This window comes from Simochromis diagramma, unplaced genomic scaffold, assembly GCF_900408965.1.
Source record: "Simochromis diagramma unplaced genomic scaffold, fSimDia1.1 OVJJ01000402.1, whole genome shotgun sequence".
Classification (NCBI taxonomy): domain Eukaryota; kingdom Metazoa; phylum Chordata; class Actinopteri; order Cichliformes; family Cichlidae; genus Simochromis; species Simochromis diagramma.
In genome coordinates this window covers 1,621,727-1,632,905 of record NW_024386972.1, presented here as the reverse complement: position 1 = coordinate 1,632,905, position 11,179 = coordinate 1,621,727, and positions in this window count along the sequence as shown.

Sequence of the window (11,179 nt, the reverse complement as noted above, 5' to 3'; positions counted from 1 at the left end):
CTCCTCCACTTGGGGCAGGAACTCATCCCCGACCCGGAGTGGGCACTCCATCCTTTTCCGGCTGAGAACCATGGCCTCAGATTTGGAGGTGCTGATCCTCATTCCCGCTGCTTCACACTCGGCTGCGAACCGTTCCAGTGCGAGCTGGAGGCCCTCACCCGATGAAGCCAACAGAACCACATCATCCGCAAAAATCAGAGATGAGATTCTGAGGCCACCAAAGCGAAAGCCCTCCGCCACTTGGCTGCGCCTAGAAATCCTGTCCATAAAAATTATGAACAGAACCGGAGACAAAGGGCAGCCCTGGCGGAGCCCATCACCCACCAGGAACGAGTCCGACTTATTGCCGGCAATGCGAACCAAGCTCTTGCAACGGTTGTATAGGGATCGAATGGCCCGTAGCAATGGGCCAGACACCCCATATTCCCGCAACACCTCCCACAGGACACCCCGAGGGACACGGTCGAATGCCTTCTCCAAGTCCACAAAACACATGTAGACTGGTTGGGCAAACTCCCATGCACCCTCAAGTATCCTGGAGAGGATAAAGAGCTGGTCCAGTGTTCCGCGACCAGGACGAAAACCGCATTGTTCCTCCTGTATCCGAGGTTCGACTAGCGGACGAACTCTCCTTTCCAGCACCCTGGCATAGACTTTCCCAGGGAGGCTGAGGAGTGTGATCCCCCTATAGTTGGAACACACCCTCCAGTCCCCTTTCTTGAAGATGGGGACCACCACCCCGGTCTGCCAGTCCACAGGTACTGCCCCTGATCTCCACGCAACATTGCAGAGGCGTGTCAACCAGGACAGCCCTACAACGTCCAGAGCCTTCAGGAACTCGGGGCGGACCTCATCAACACCAGGGGCTCTGCCACCAAGGAGTTGTTTAACTGCCTCAGTGACCTCGCCCCCGGAAATTGGCGGATCATTCCCCTCATCCCCAGACTCTGCTTCCTCCTCGGAAGACGTGTCAGTGGGATTAAGGAGGTCCTCGAAGTATTCCTTCCACCGCCTGACAATTTTCTCAGTCGACGTCAGCAGCGCTCCGCCAGCACTATACACAGTGCAGGTAGAGCACCGCTTTCCCCTCCTGAGACGTCTGACGGTTTGCCAGAATCTCTTCGAGGCAGTCCGAAAGTCTTTTTCCATGGCCTCTCCGAACTCCTCCCACACCCGAGTTTTTGCTTCAGCCACTGCCCGAGCCGCATTCCGCTTGGCCTGTCGATACCTGTCGGCTGCCTCCGGAGTCCCACAGGCTAACCAAGCCCGATAGGACTCCTTCTTCAGCCTGGTGGCTCCCTTCACCTCTGGTGTCCACCATTTGGTTCGGGGATTACCACCACGGCAGGCACCAACCACCTTGCGGCCGCAGCTCAATGCAGCAGCTTCGGCAATGGAGACGCTGAACATGGTCCATTCGGACTCAATGTCCCCAGTCTCCCTCGGAATGCTGTTGAAGCTCTGCCGGAGGTGTGCGTTGAAGATCTCGCGGACTGGGGCCTCTGCTAGACGTTCCCAGCACACCCTCACTACGCGTTTAGGTGCACCAGGTCTGTCCAGCGTCCTCCCCCGCCACCTGATCCAACTCACCACCAGGTGGTGATCAGTTGACAGCTCAGCCCCTCTCTTTACCCGAGTGTCCAGAACATATGGTCGCAGGTCTGCTGATACGATTACAAAATCGATCATCGACCTACGGCCTAGAGCGTCCTGGTGCCACGTGCACTTATGGACACTCTTGTGTTCGAACAGGGTGTTCGTTATGGCCAAACTGTGATTAGCACAGAAGTCCAATAACAGAGCACCGCTCGGGTTCAGATCAGGGAGGCCGTTCCTCCCAATCACGCCCCTCCAGGTCTCGCTGTCGTTACCCACGTGAGCATTGAAGTCTCCCAGCAGGACAACAGAGTCTCCAGGTGGAGCACCCTCCAGCACCCACCCCCCCCTCTAAGAAGGCTGGGTACTCTGAACTGCCACTCGGCGCATAAGCGCAGATGACAGTCAGGACCCGTTCCCCGACCCTAAGGCGCAGGGAACAAACCCTCTCGTTCACCGGGAAAAACCCCAACGTACCGGCAGCAAGCCGAGGGGATATTAGGATACCCACCCCAGCCCGCCGCCTCCCACCAGGGGCAACTCCAGACTGAGACAGAGCCCAGCCCCTCTCCAGGAGACTGGTTCCAGAGCCCAAGCCATGTGTAGAGGTGAGCCCGACTATATCTAGCCGGTACCTCTCAACCTCACGCACTAACTCAGGCTCCTTCCCCACCAGAGAGGTGACATTCCATGTCCCTATTGCCAGTCTTGGCAGCCGGGGGTCAGTCCGCCAGGGCCTCCGCTCCTGGCCGCCACCCGGCACACAATGCACCCGACCCCTATGGCGCCTCCTGCGGGTGGTGGGCCTGCGGGAGGATGGGCCCATGTCTCCTCTTCGGGCTGTGCCCGGCCGGGCCCCATGGACTAAGGCCCGTGGCCACGGGCCTTAGTCCAAGAATATCTTATCACACAAGTTAAATTTTATTTAGGCAGCAGTGGTGACCGAATACATGTAAACAAATAAACAGGAAATTTGTTGAGTTACAGGGTTGATTTTTTTTTTTTTTTTTTACATTTTTGTCATGTAGTTAGCTGTTCAGTTAACATTTTCTTAACGAAACAACTAATAGCCCCACTTTGTGGTGAAGCTTAGCTCCTCATAACTATCCACAGGACCTTTCCAAGTTCGCTTTAGCAGCAGCCACTTTGGCACAAGGAAGTGGGCAGTGTTAGCTTGCCAACTTTGTTTGCCAGCTGGAAGATATGTTTGCTGTCAGAAATACTTCATCTTCTTCTGCACTTAGGTGGGCATTTTTCCCAGTCTGTTGGTCATGTTGACTGACTTTTAGTTATGCAAGAATGTCACATGACTAACACACCTGCAGCACAGAGGCTAATTAAACTGTTATCATGTTAGTAGCTGTTAGCCTCTAATTTGCTAGTGTACAAACTGAAAACAGCCTGCTGCTGGCTGTGCAGCATTTGCAGGTATTTTTTTCACTGCCAAAGACACTCTTATGTTGCTTCGGGACAAAATATTGGATAAATATGTTAAAACTTTCTCATTTGGGACTGCGGCAAACTTTCGGACCATGGATAAGTAAAACTTTGCTGTTTATGGGTATATAAATGTGAGGTTATGAACTGCGGCCTCATTGATATAGGATTGCTAAAACGGATACCAATTTGGTGATTTCAAAATCCTACATATCAGCCTATTTTTATTTATTTTTTCTCTTTCCCCCTTTCAGACACAGATCCCCCAAGTTGTGGATTACGCAACAATCTATGCAATAGCAACACTTAAACAAGGTTGAAGGTCATTTCTCTTTTTAATTTTCATTTCTCGGTTGTTATAAATACAGATGTCAATATACTGATACCAATGTAAAATATGTAAATAATACAAAATGTATTGACTAGGCTCTGATTTGAACAGTTGCCATATGTCCAAGTCTTGCTTGTAGTTGTCTTATTTGAAATTGCACTTTATACTTTTATATTGGCTTTGCATGTATCAGTTATTAATTTATTTTAGTGGCTGAGCTAATTGTTTAGTTGTCTGGCAAAATTGCATTAGGGTGAGCTATGTGCTACATCAGTCTTAAATGAAAACATGATTAATTCCTTTATAAAAGTTGTTGTTGTTTTTGTTGATGATGAATGCTTTCTCTGTGATGCATTTGAGGTGTGAGACAGCTTTGACAATATAGTATTGAGTTGATTACTTTTGAAATAACATCCATTGTCTGGTTCTAATGTGAGGGTTTAATGATTTTCTCAGTTTTCAAACACTGAAAACTGTCTTTTGTTTGGATGACACAAAACATGACATTTCAAGATGTCATCTTAGACCCTGATCAGCTGTGATAGGATTTCACTAAAACAATAAAACATGTCACCAAGTTAAACCAAAACCTAGAGTTTGCTGGTCATTTCAAGAGTTAATGTCACATACTAGAGCAAATCCTGATTATGATTTAACAAACCAAACAAGGAGCCAGAAAAAAAAAAAAAAAAAAAAAAAAAAGTGCAAACACCGGAGCCCGGAAAGCAACATAACAAATCACAGGCTCACGACAGGCGCAGGCGGCCAGGAAAAACAGTTCACACAAAGTTCAGGGGGCCGGCCCGGAGGCTGATGGCCCAAGAGCCCAGACAAGAGTTCAGGGGGCCTGCCGGGTGGGAGGCACCGGCGGCGTCGAAGCAGATCAGGAGGCCGGCCGGCCGGGAGGCACCGGCGGCGACGTAGCTCAGGGGGCCGTCCATGACGGCGGCATAGTCCAGGGGGCCGTCCATGACGGCAACGACGTCCGGTCATCGGCCTGGAAAGCGGCCGAACAGGACGAGCAGGACGAGCAGGACGAGCAGGACGAGCAGGACCAGACGGCATGGGGACCTCAGGCGCAGACGAAGCTGAACACTCGGAGGCTGGACCAGGCAGAGCTGCAGAGGCTGAAGCGGTTCTCCAGAACCCCCAGCGGGAACAACAGGTGGCAGAACAGAAGATTGAGGAGAGGAGTGACGGTGGCGTCGTTTCCTTCTGAATGAGGGAACTGAAACTGGCGGAGAAACGGAGACCTCTTCATCGTCCGACCACATAGCTGCCAGAAAAAACGCAGGCGAACGAGACCCCGGCTGATGCGGGGAGGGAGAGGAAGTCCACGGCAAGTTTGAGACAGGTGGAGAGAGTGTGTTGTCCTGGGGCAGCGGTGGGGAAGATGTAGTGAGTGAGAGAGCAAGCTCACCAGCCTTGACTTGCTCTCTCCAGGCAGTAATGGTGCCGTCCAACTTAGTGTCCTTAGCAAACTGAGAAAGCTGAGGGTTATGGCGAATGATGGCATCTACTGCCATAGTCCGTAAATCCTGTGACTGGGCAATGCGGTCGAGCAGACTCACCATCCGCATCATCTCGCCGTTGAACTCCGAGGAAAAAGAGTCTGCAGGGTCCATGTTCTGGTCGCAATCTTCTGTTATGAGTGGCTGTGTGCAGACAGGAATAGGACCCAAGGTGCAGACTCCAGAGACAGTCGTGAACTCAAAACAGCTTTAATGTAAAACTCAAAATATAACATAACTGGGAAAAATCAAAATAAACTTAAACCGGAGGACTGACAGAACACACAGCTAGGTAAATGGTAGATCATGACCCAGACACAAAGAAACACAGGGCTCAAATACACAGAGGGAGCAATCAGGGAATGGGTAACAGGAGGGAAACACAGCTGGGGCAAATCAGGCCTAACGAGACAAGGGGAAGCAAAACCAGACACATTAACATCAGACATGGACTTTCAAAGTAAAACAGGAAACCCATAACACAGACTGAACAAAAGACACAGACTCACATGCAGGCACTACAACAGAGGGAACAGAGACGTGGGACCAGGGCAGACACAGACACTGACTGGACACGGGGATATAGCAACTAAGGATACACAGAGACGCGAACTAGACAAGGGGATACAGCTGACAGGGGAGACAGAGCAACTAGAGAAGACAGAGACATAAACCATAAGACAGAACTCAAAAAAAGAAACCAAAGACTAGAAATTACAAATAATAATAATAAACACAAAAACCCTGGGTCAACGACCCAGGCATCCTAACAGATTTAAGCCATGAAATCATACCGAGAATAAGACAGAGGGATAGGTCTGTCCTCAGCCTGGACACAAGGTTGTAACCATCTGCACTATATTATCTCAACTATTTGTTCTTTATCACTGTGCGGGTGCCAATTGATCTCGGAATGATGATTGCGAAAAGACTTATTCTAAAGGAATGGAAGTCCGCTGTTCCTCCCTCCTTCAGTGTCTGACTCAATGAGATGTTATCAGTCATTCAATTGGAAAAAGTTCGATACCTGCAAACACCTGCAGCAAATCTTTTCTCAAAATCGTGGACTCCATTTTTCACCTTGAGAAAGCTCACGCTGTATAAACATGTACCGGGCACTACAATTTCCCTGTTTATTACATATTCATGACATTAATTTATTATGGATACTGGTAGTTTCTAATTTTAATGTTTTCTTTCTTTTTTTTTGTCTTTCTCTATTGATTATTATTATTGTGCTATTTCTTGTCCTATTATCTCAGCGCTTGAGCTGCATTTGTTCGTTGATGGGGTTTTCTATGCTGGAAAAATTTAAATAAAATATTGGAACTGTTTGTTCTTTATCAGTATCTTAGTAGAGCTAAAGGTTTTGACTCCACTTTGAATTGTGGGGTGACTGGAAACTTCAAGAGGTTAATGTATGTTGGTTTTAATGAAGAAAGCCAATAAATGTGTTCCACACAGCACATACAAGTTATTTATGTGTATTATTGGCAAACAGTAACATGTTCATCTTTCTGTACACACACTCACATCTATCAGGCTTTAAAACATTTCAACCGAGTCATTGGGTGTACATCTCAGTGGCTCCTTAAGCTTTAATTGATGTTGCTACTACACTCAGGTGGCACTCATTGTCAGCTTAAGCTTTATTGATGTATTTCTAGTGATCTGCTTCCATACAGTGCTATATAACATTTAAATCAAACAATAACTCAACTTGAATCAATAAAATTGCAGTCTCGTTTATAACTGTGATGTTTTTTGGGTTTTTTTTTTTTTATCTTCTAAAAAGAATTTCTATTATAGTCCAAACATACAGAAATAGACAGAAATGGCTTTCTAGGTGTAAATTTGTCAATTTATTTTCTAAACTGTAACCTATTTTCTGTTCTGCTAAAGAGTAATATAGGGTGGTAGCTATGTTTGTATCTCACGTTTGCTTTGAGGAGGATGTTAATACAACTACTCCCCAAAGTCTGCTGTGATAGATATATCAGCTGTGACTTGGCTGCCTTGTACCAGAGAGCTTCAGAGCACACGCTCCACTGAGCTACAATCATTTGAGGTATCATGTGTCTGTAATGATGAGCCACCAGCTGGCTGTATACCCCTTATCATGAAGGACGGAGTCAAGGTCTCTGAGGTAGCTGCTATATGCAATACTGCATTCAAAGTACAATATGTCTCCCTTTTGAAACACGTATAATAATTATTGTCAGGAATGAACTTTTAGAGAATATCATTCAAATCTTTCTTTTTAACAGAACCTGCTGGAATAAGGAACAACTGCAAAGCCACTATGCAATATTAAGGTTTTTTAAGAAGTTGGAGATACATTACCTTAGAAAATGTCCGAGTAGGATGACGGCCTACAGATTCTGAATTGGTCATGGGAAAATGGATGGACTTTTAGTAATTTAAAATTAGTCCGGGTCAAACTCTGATGTGGGAGACTCATTACTTTGATTGAGAACAGCTGGTCTCATACTCTCCAGTTTTCACCCCAGGCTGCCCTCTGTGGAGACGGTGCTCTCCATGGTGCTGAACTCCTGGTCAGGCAGCATGACTTTCCACAGTTTTACACTTACTGTTGCTCAAACAGTGAGACAATTTCATCACTAAGAGATTTAATACTGAATCCTCTAAACATCTTTCTCCCAACATAAGCAACATAAAATCATAGTTTAATCACAGAATCATCTCTCATCTTACTGGTTATAGATTTCATCTCGGCATCAAAGAGATAAAAGAAGGAAAGAGCCAATGTAGTGCTCCACCATGCTCTGCTAAGCAACTATTGCATTTTATTAGTTATACGATCTACACACCAATATATCACATGATAAGTCCAATCTTTAACCATGCTGAAGTGAACCTTTTATCGAGCTTTATGGAAAATGGAGAACTTCATAGGAGCTGAGTGACCTCACGTTGACTTTTTCTTAGTGTGAGGTTGGAGTAAATTTGCACATTTGGATCAGGTGTGACTATTATTTTTGCATCCATTTTCTTATCTAAAGTTAGTATAGCCTATAGTTTGTTGGCTGTTTCAAGTGTTAAATATATCACATGCTAAAGCTAATCCCGATTATGATTTAAGCAAAATCATACCAAGAATAAAACAGAGCGATGGGCCTGTCCTCTAGCCTGGACATTCAAAGGTCATAACCATCTGTACTATATTATCTCCACTCCATTTTCTTTATCAGTATCTTAGTAGAGCTTAAGGTTTTGACTTAAGTGTTCAATCAAGAGTCTGCATGACTAGTGCTTATCTTCGCCCCTGCACAAAGATGTGAAGAGAAGCATCACAAAATAACCGATACCAAGGAGTGTTTACTGTAAAAAGTCAGGCTCACCCTGACATTTGAGCACAACAAAAACAACAACAAAAAACAAAACTGAAGTAATAAAGTGAAATTGCTGCCGCTCTGTTGGTTAATAGCAAAGGTGAAATCCACAGAGTAGTTCTGAGGTGGTCAAACAATGGTGCTGCAGAGGTCAGAGTTAGAGTAATTAGATGTGATCCCTACCAGGCAACACTGCCATGATTGAACTATTTTATCAGTGTCCACTTTAATCTATACCAAGGGTGAACACTGGGACTGAATAGACCATGGAGTGGGTTTATAAATTGTAGAAGGGTTGGGGTGGCGAGTCTATCTTCCAGTCCTTGGAGCTTTACAGCAGGAGAACAGTAAACCTGGGAGCAATAGTATTAATCACAGGTTTAAATGATAGCTATGGGTTACGGCTTCAGTCAACTTCTTTCTTAAAAGTTGAACTTTTAAACTGCACTGTCATTCATTGCTCTAAATGGTATCTTTAAATGTAATGTTGTATGTTAATGTGTATATAGTGCTGTGGTAGTTCAGGAGAGTTTCCTTCTTTTTTTTTAAAAAAAACCCAAAACAAAACATTTTTTTCCATAAAGAAACATAAAATACTTTGCCAATGCCTGCTCAAAATCAGTTAATTTTAAATTTCATGACCATAGTATATTTGTTATTTTAAGCATTGGGGCAGGGATGGCTCAGGTAGAGTGGTGGCCCATGATCAGAAGGTCGGGGGTTCAAATCCACTGAATGGCTACCCTGAGGTACCGTACACACTGCTCCTTGGGCACTCACTGAGTGAATGGGTTAAATGTGTCTGAAAATACACTGCCACACAAATTAATAGAACACTTGATAATCGCACTATAACACATAGCCAGCTAAACTTCAGGGATATCAATCTGTCCAGTTAGGAAGATTGTACATCCTTATATGCTGTTGCAAGAAAGTTTGCTGTTCCAGTTTCAGAAGAGTGAAGAGGATACCAGGAGCTGTGCTGTTACATGAGGAGAGCTGGACAGGGCCAAAGGAAGGCATCGACCGAGGAGCAGGACTGGTTGCTGCTCCTTTGTGTGAGGAGCACAGCACAGCAGGGAGGGAGATTGTCACAGCTCTACAATACACTTCAGTGCGCTGCAGTCATGCATGAATCCGACACCGACCTGAATCAAAAACAACATCTAATGCATAATGTTGCAGGCAGTATAACATTTGCCAAGATGTCTCCAGACTCGCGTCTCTCACATGTGCTCATTTTGAACCTGCTCTCGTCCGAAGAGAGAGCAGGACCCCAGTGGCAGACCTGCCGGTTCTGGTGTTCTTTGGCAAATGCCAGTTGAGTTACACAGCACTGGTCTGTGTGCACAGTTCCAGACTAAAGGACACTGAGACCTCATGCTGTCATGATGAAGTCGATTTCAGACAGTTTGCTTTGAAACATGCACGTGAATAATTTTGTAGTGGCATTGACCTTCTTGTTCCTCCTCTGAACACAGAGGAGAAAATATTGGTCCTTCTGCTGGATCTGAAGCTCTTCTGTGGCCCAGGCCAGGCAATCACGTGACTAGTTGGGTTAACTAAGTGGTTATGCGATACAAAGTATTGGTCACTGCAGTTCTCAGTCTGCCAAATTTTATGTCCTGAACAGAAGTGGTGATCAGTACACCATAGCTGTTATTCTTCATTTTTCCAGTTAAGCTTTAAAATATGTTATTTTTTCCTTTAGTTCATGTGGAGCATTGTTATTTATTTAAAAGCACAGTAATGCAATTCCTCTTTAAAAGATGAGCACCTGCTAGTTTATGAAAGAAAATGTCAAAATAACTAACACCTATTTTGACATGCACTGTTAGCAAATTTTCTGATTAAAGTCTCCCAAACAATTAACACATACAATGGTTCAGTTCTTATGTTGCTTTTTTGGGTCATATAATGGCTTTTCTCAAGAAAAAAAATGCTCCCGCAGGCCTGTTCCCTTGATTGTGACTGGATCATAAACAACAAATGAACTCCATTGAACTCCATCTGATGTTATTTCTAGTTTACACATCATTTGAACAATCTGTAAAAGTACCGTAGTTCGAGAAGATGAAGCTGCGATGAGGTACTGCAGATGTTTTTGGAGCAGTTTTGGTTTTCAGTGGTCATATGAAGGTTAATTTTACATTTTGTAAAGTGTAATTTTTAGTTGTTTTTTTAAAGACTTAAAAAAAACATTGATACCCACCTCAAAATAAGAAAAAACATCTAAAATCAGAAACCATCTAGACACAGAATAAAGAAAATATATATACAATTACCTAAAACTCACCAGTGGGCACCAGTAAGAGATCTTCACTATAGAAAAGAAATAATTCAGGTCTATAACCTTCCTTAAAACGTCACATTTACACTTTTTTTTTTACATCAACAAACATTATATGTTAATTAGTGAGGTTTGGATGTGTTGATGGGCTGAGTTTCTGTCACTGCTGCACAAAGCCAGAGTTGCTAGTTAATTCTGTTAAAATCCCACACTTTCCTTCTGCATTGTCATGCACAGCTGTCATTTCCATCTCATACATAACATGAAGAGGATGTTTTGGCCCTTTTTGTTTTCTGGTGACATGTCTAATAAATCTTTAGCTCTCTGTCTAGGTCAAGCACTCCATCACTGTGCCAAAGCAGGTGGGCCATATTCTTGGCAATGCATGCCCCTCTTCAGTCCACTGAGAAATCTGTCCTCTGTTGCCTGCGTCCTTGTCCACTTGTGTCACTTTGTGCCGGCGCTGATGCAATCTGACTGACAACAGCAGCCTGTCTGCCAGGTGCTATCTTATAATCCTGCTTTACAGGTGTCCCTTATATATAGAAAAAGACAAGCATTAGGGAAAAGAAATGATACGATCCATGATCCGCTATCGTGGAAACCAGAATAGGTCAATGTTCATCATTTTTATTTCAGCAGATTGCCAAACACCAAATGA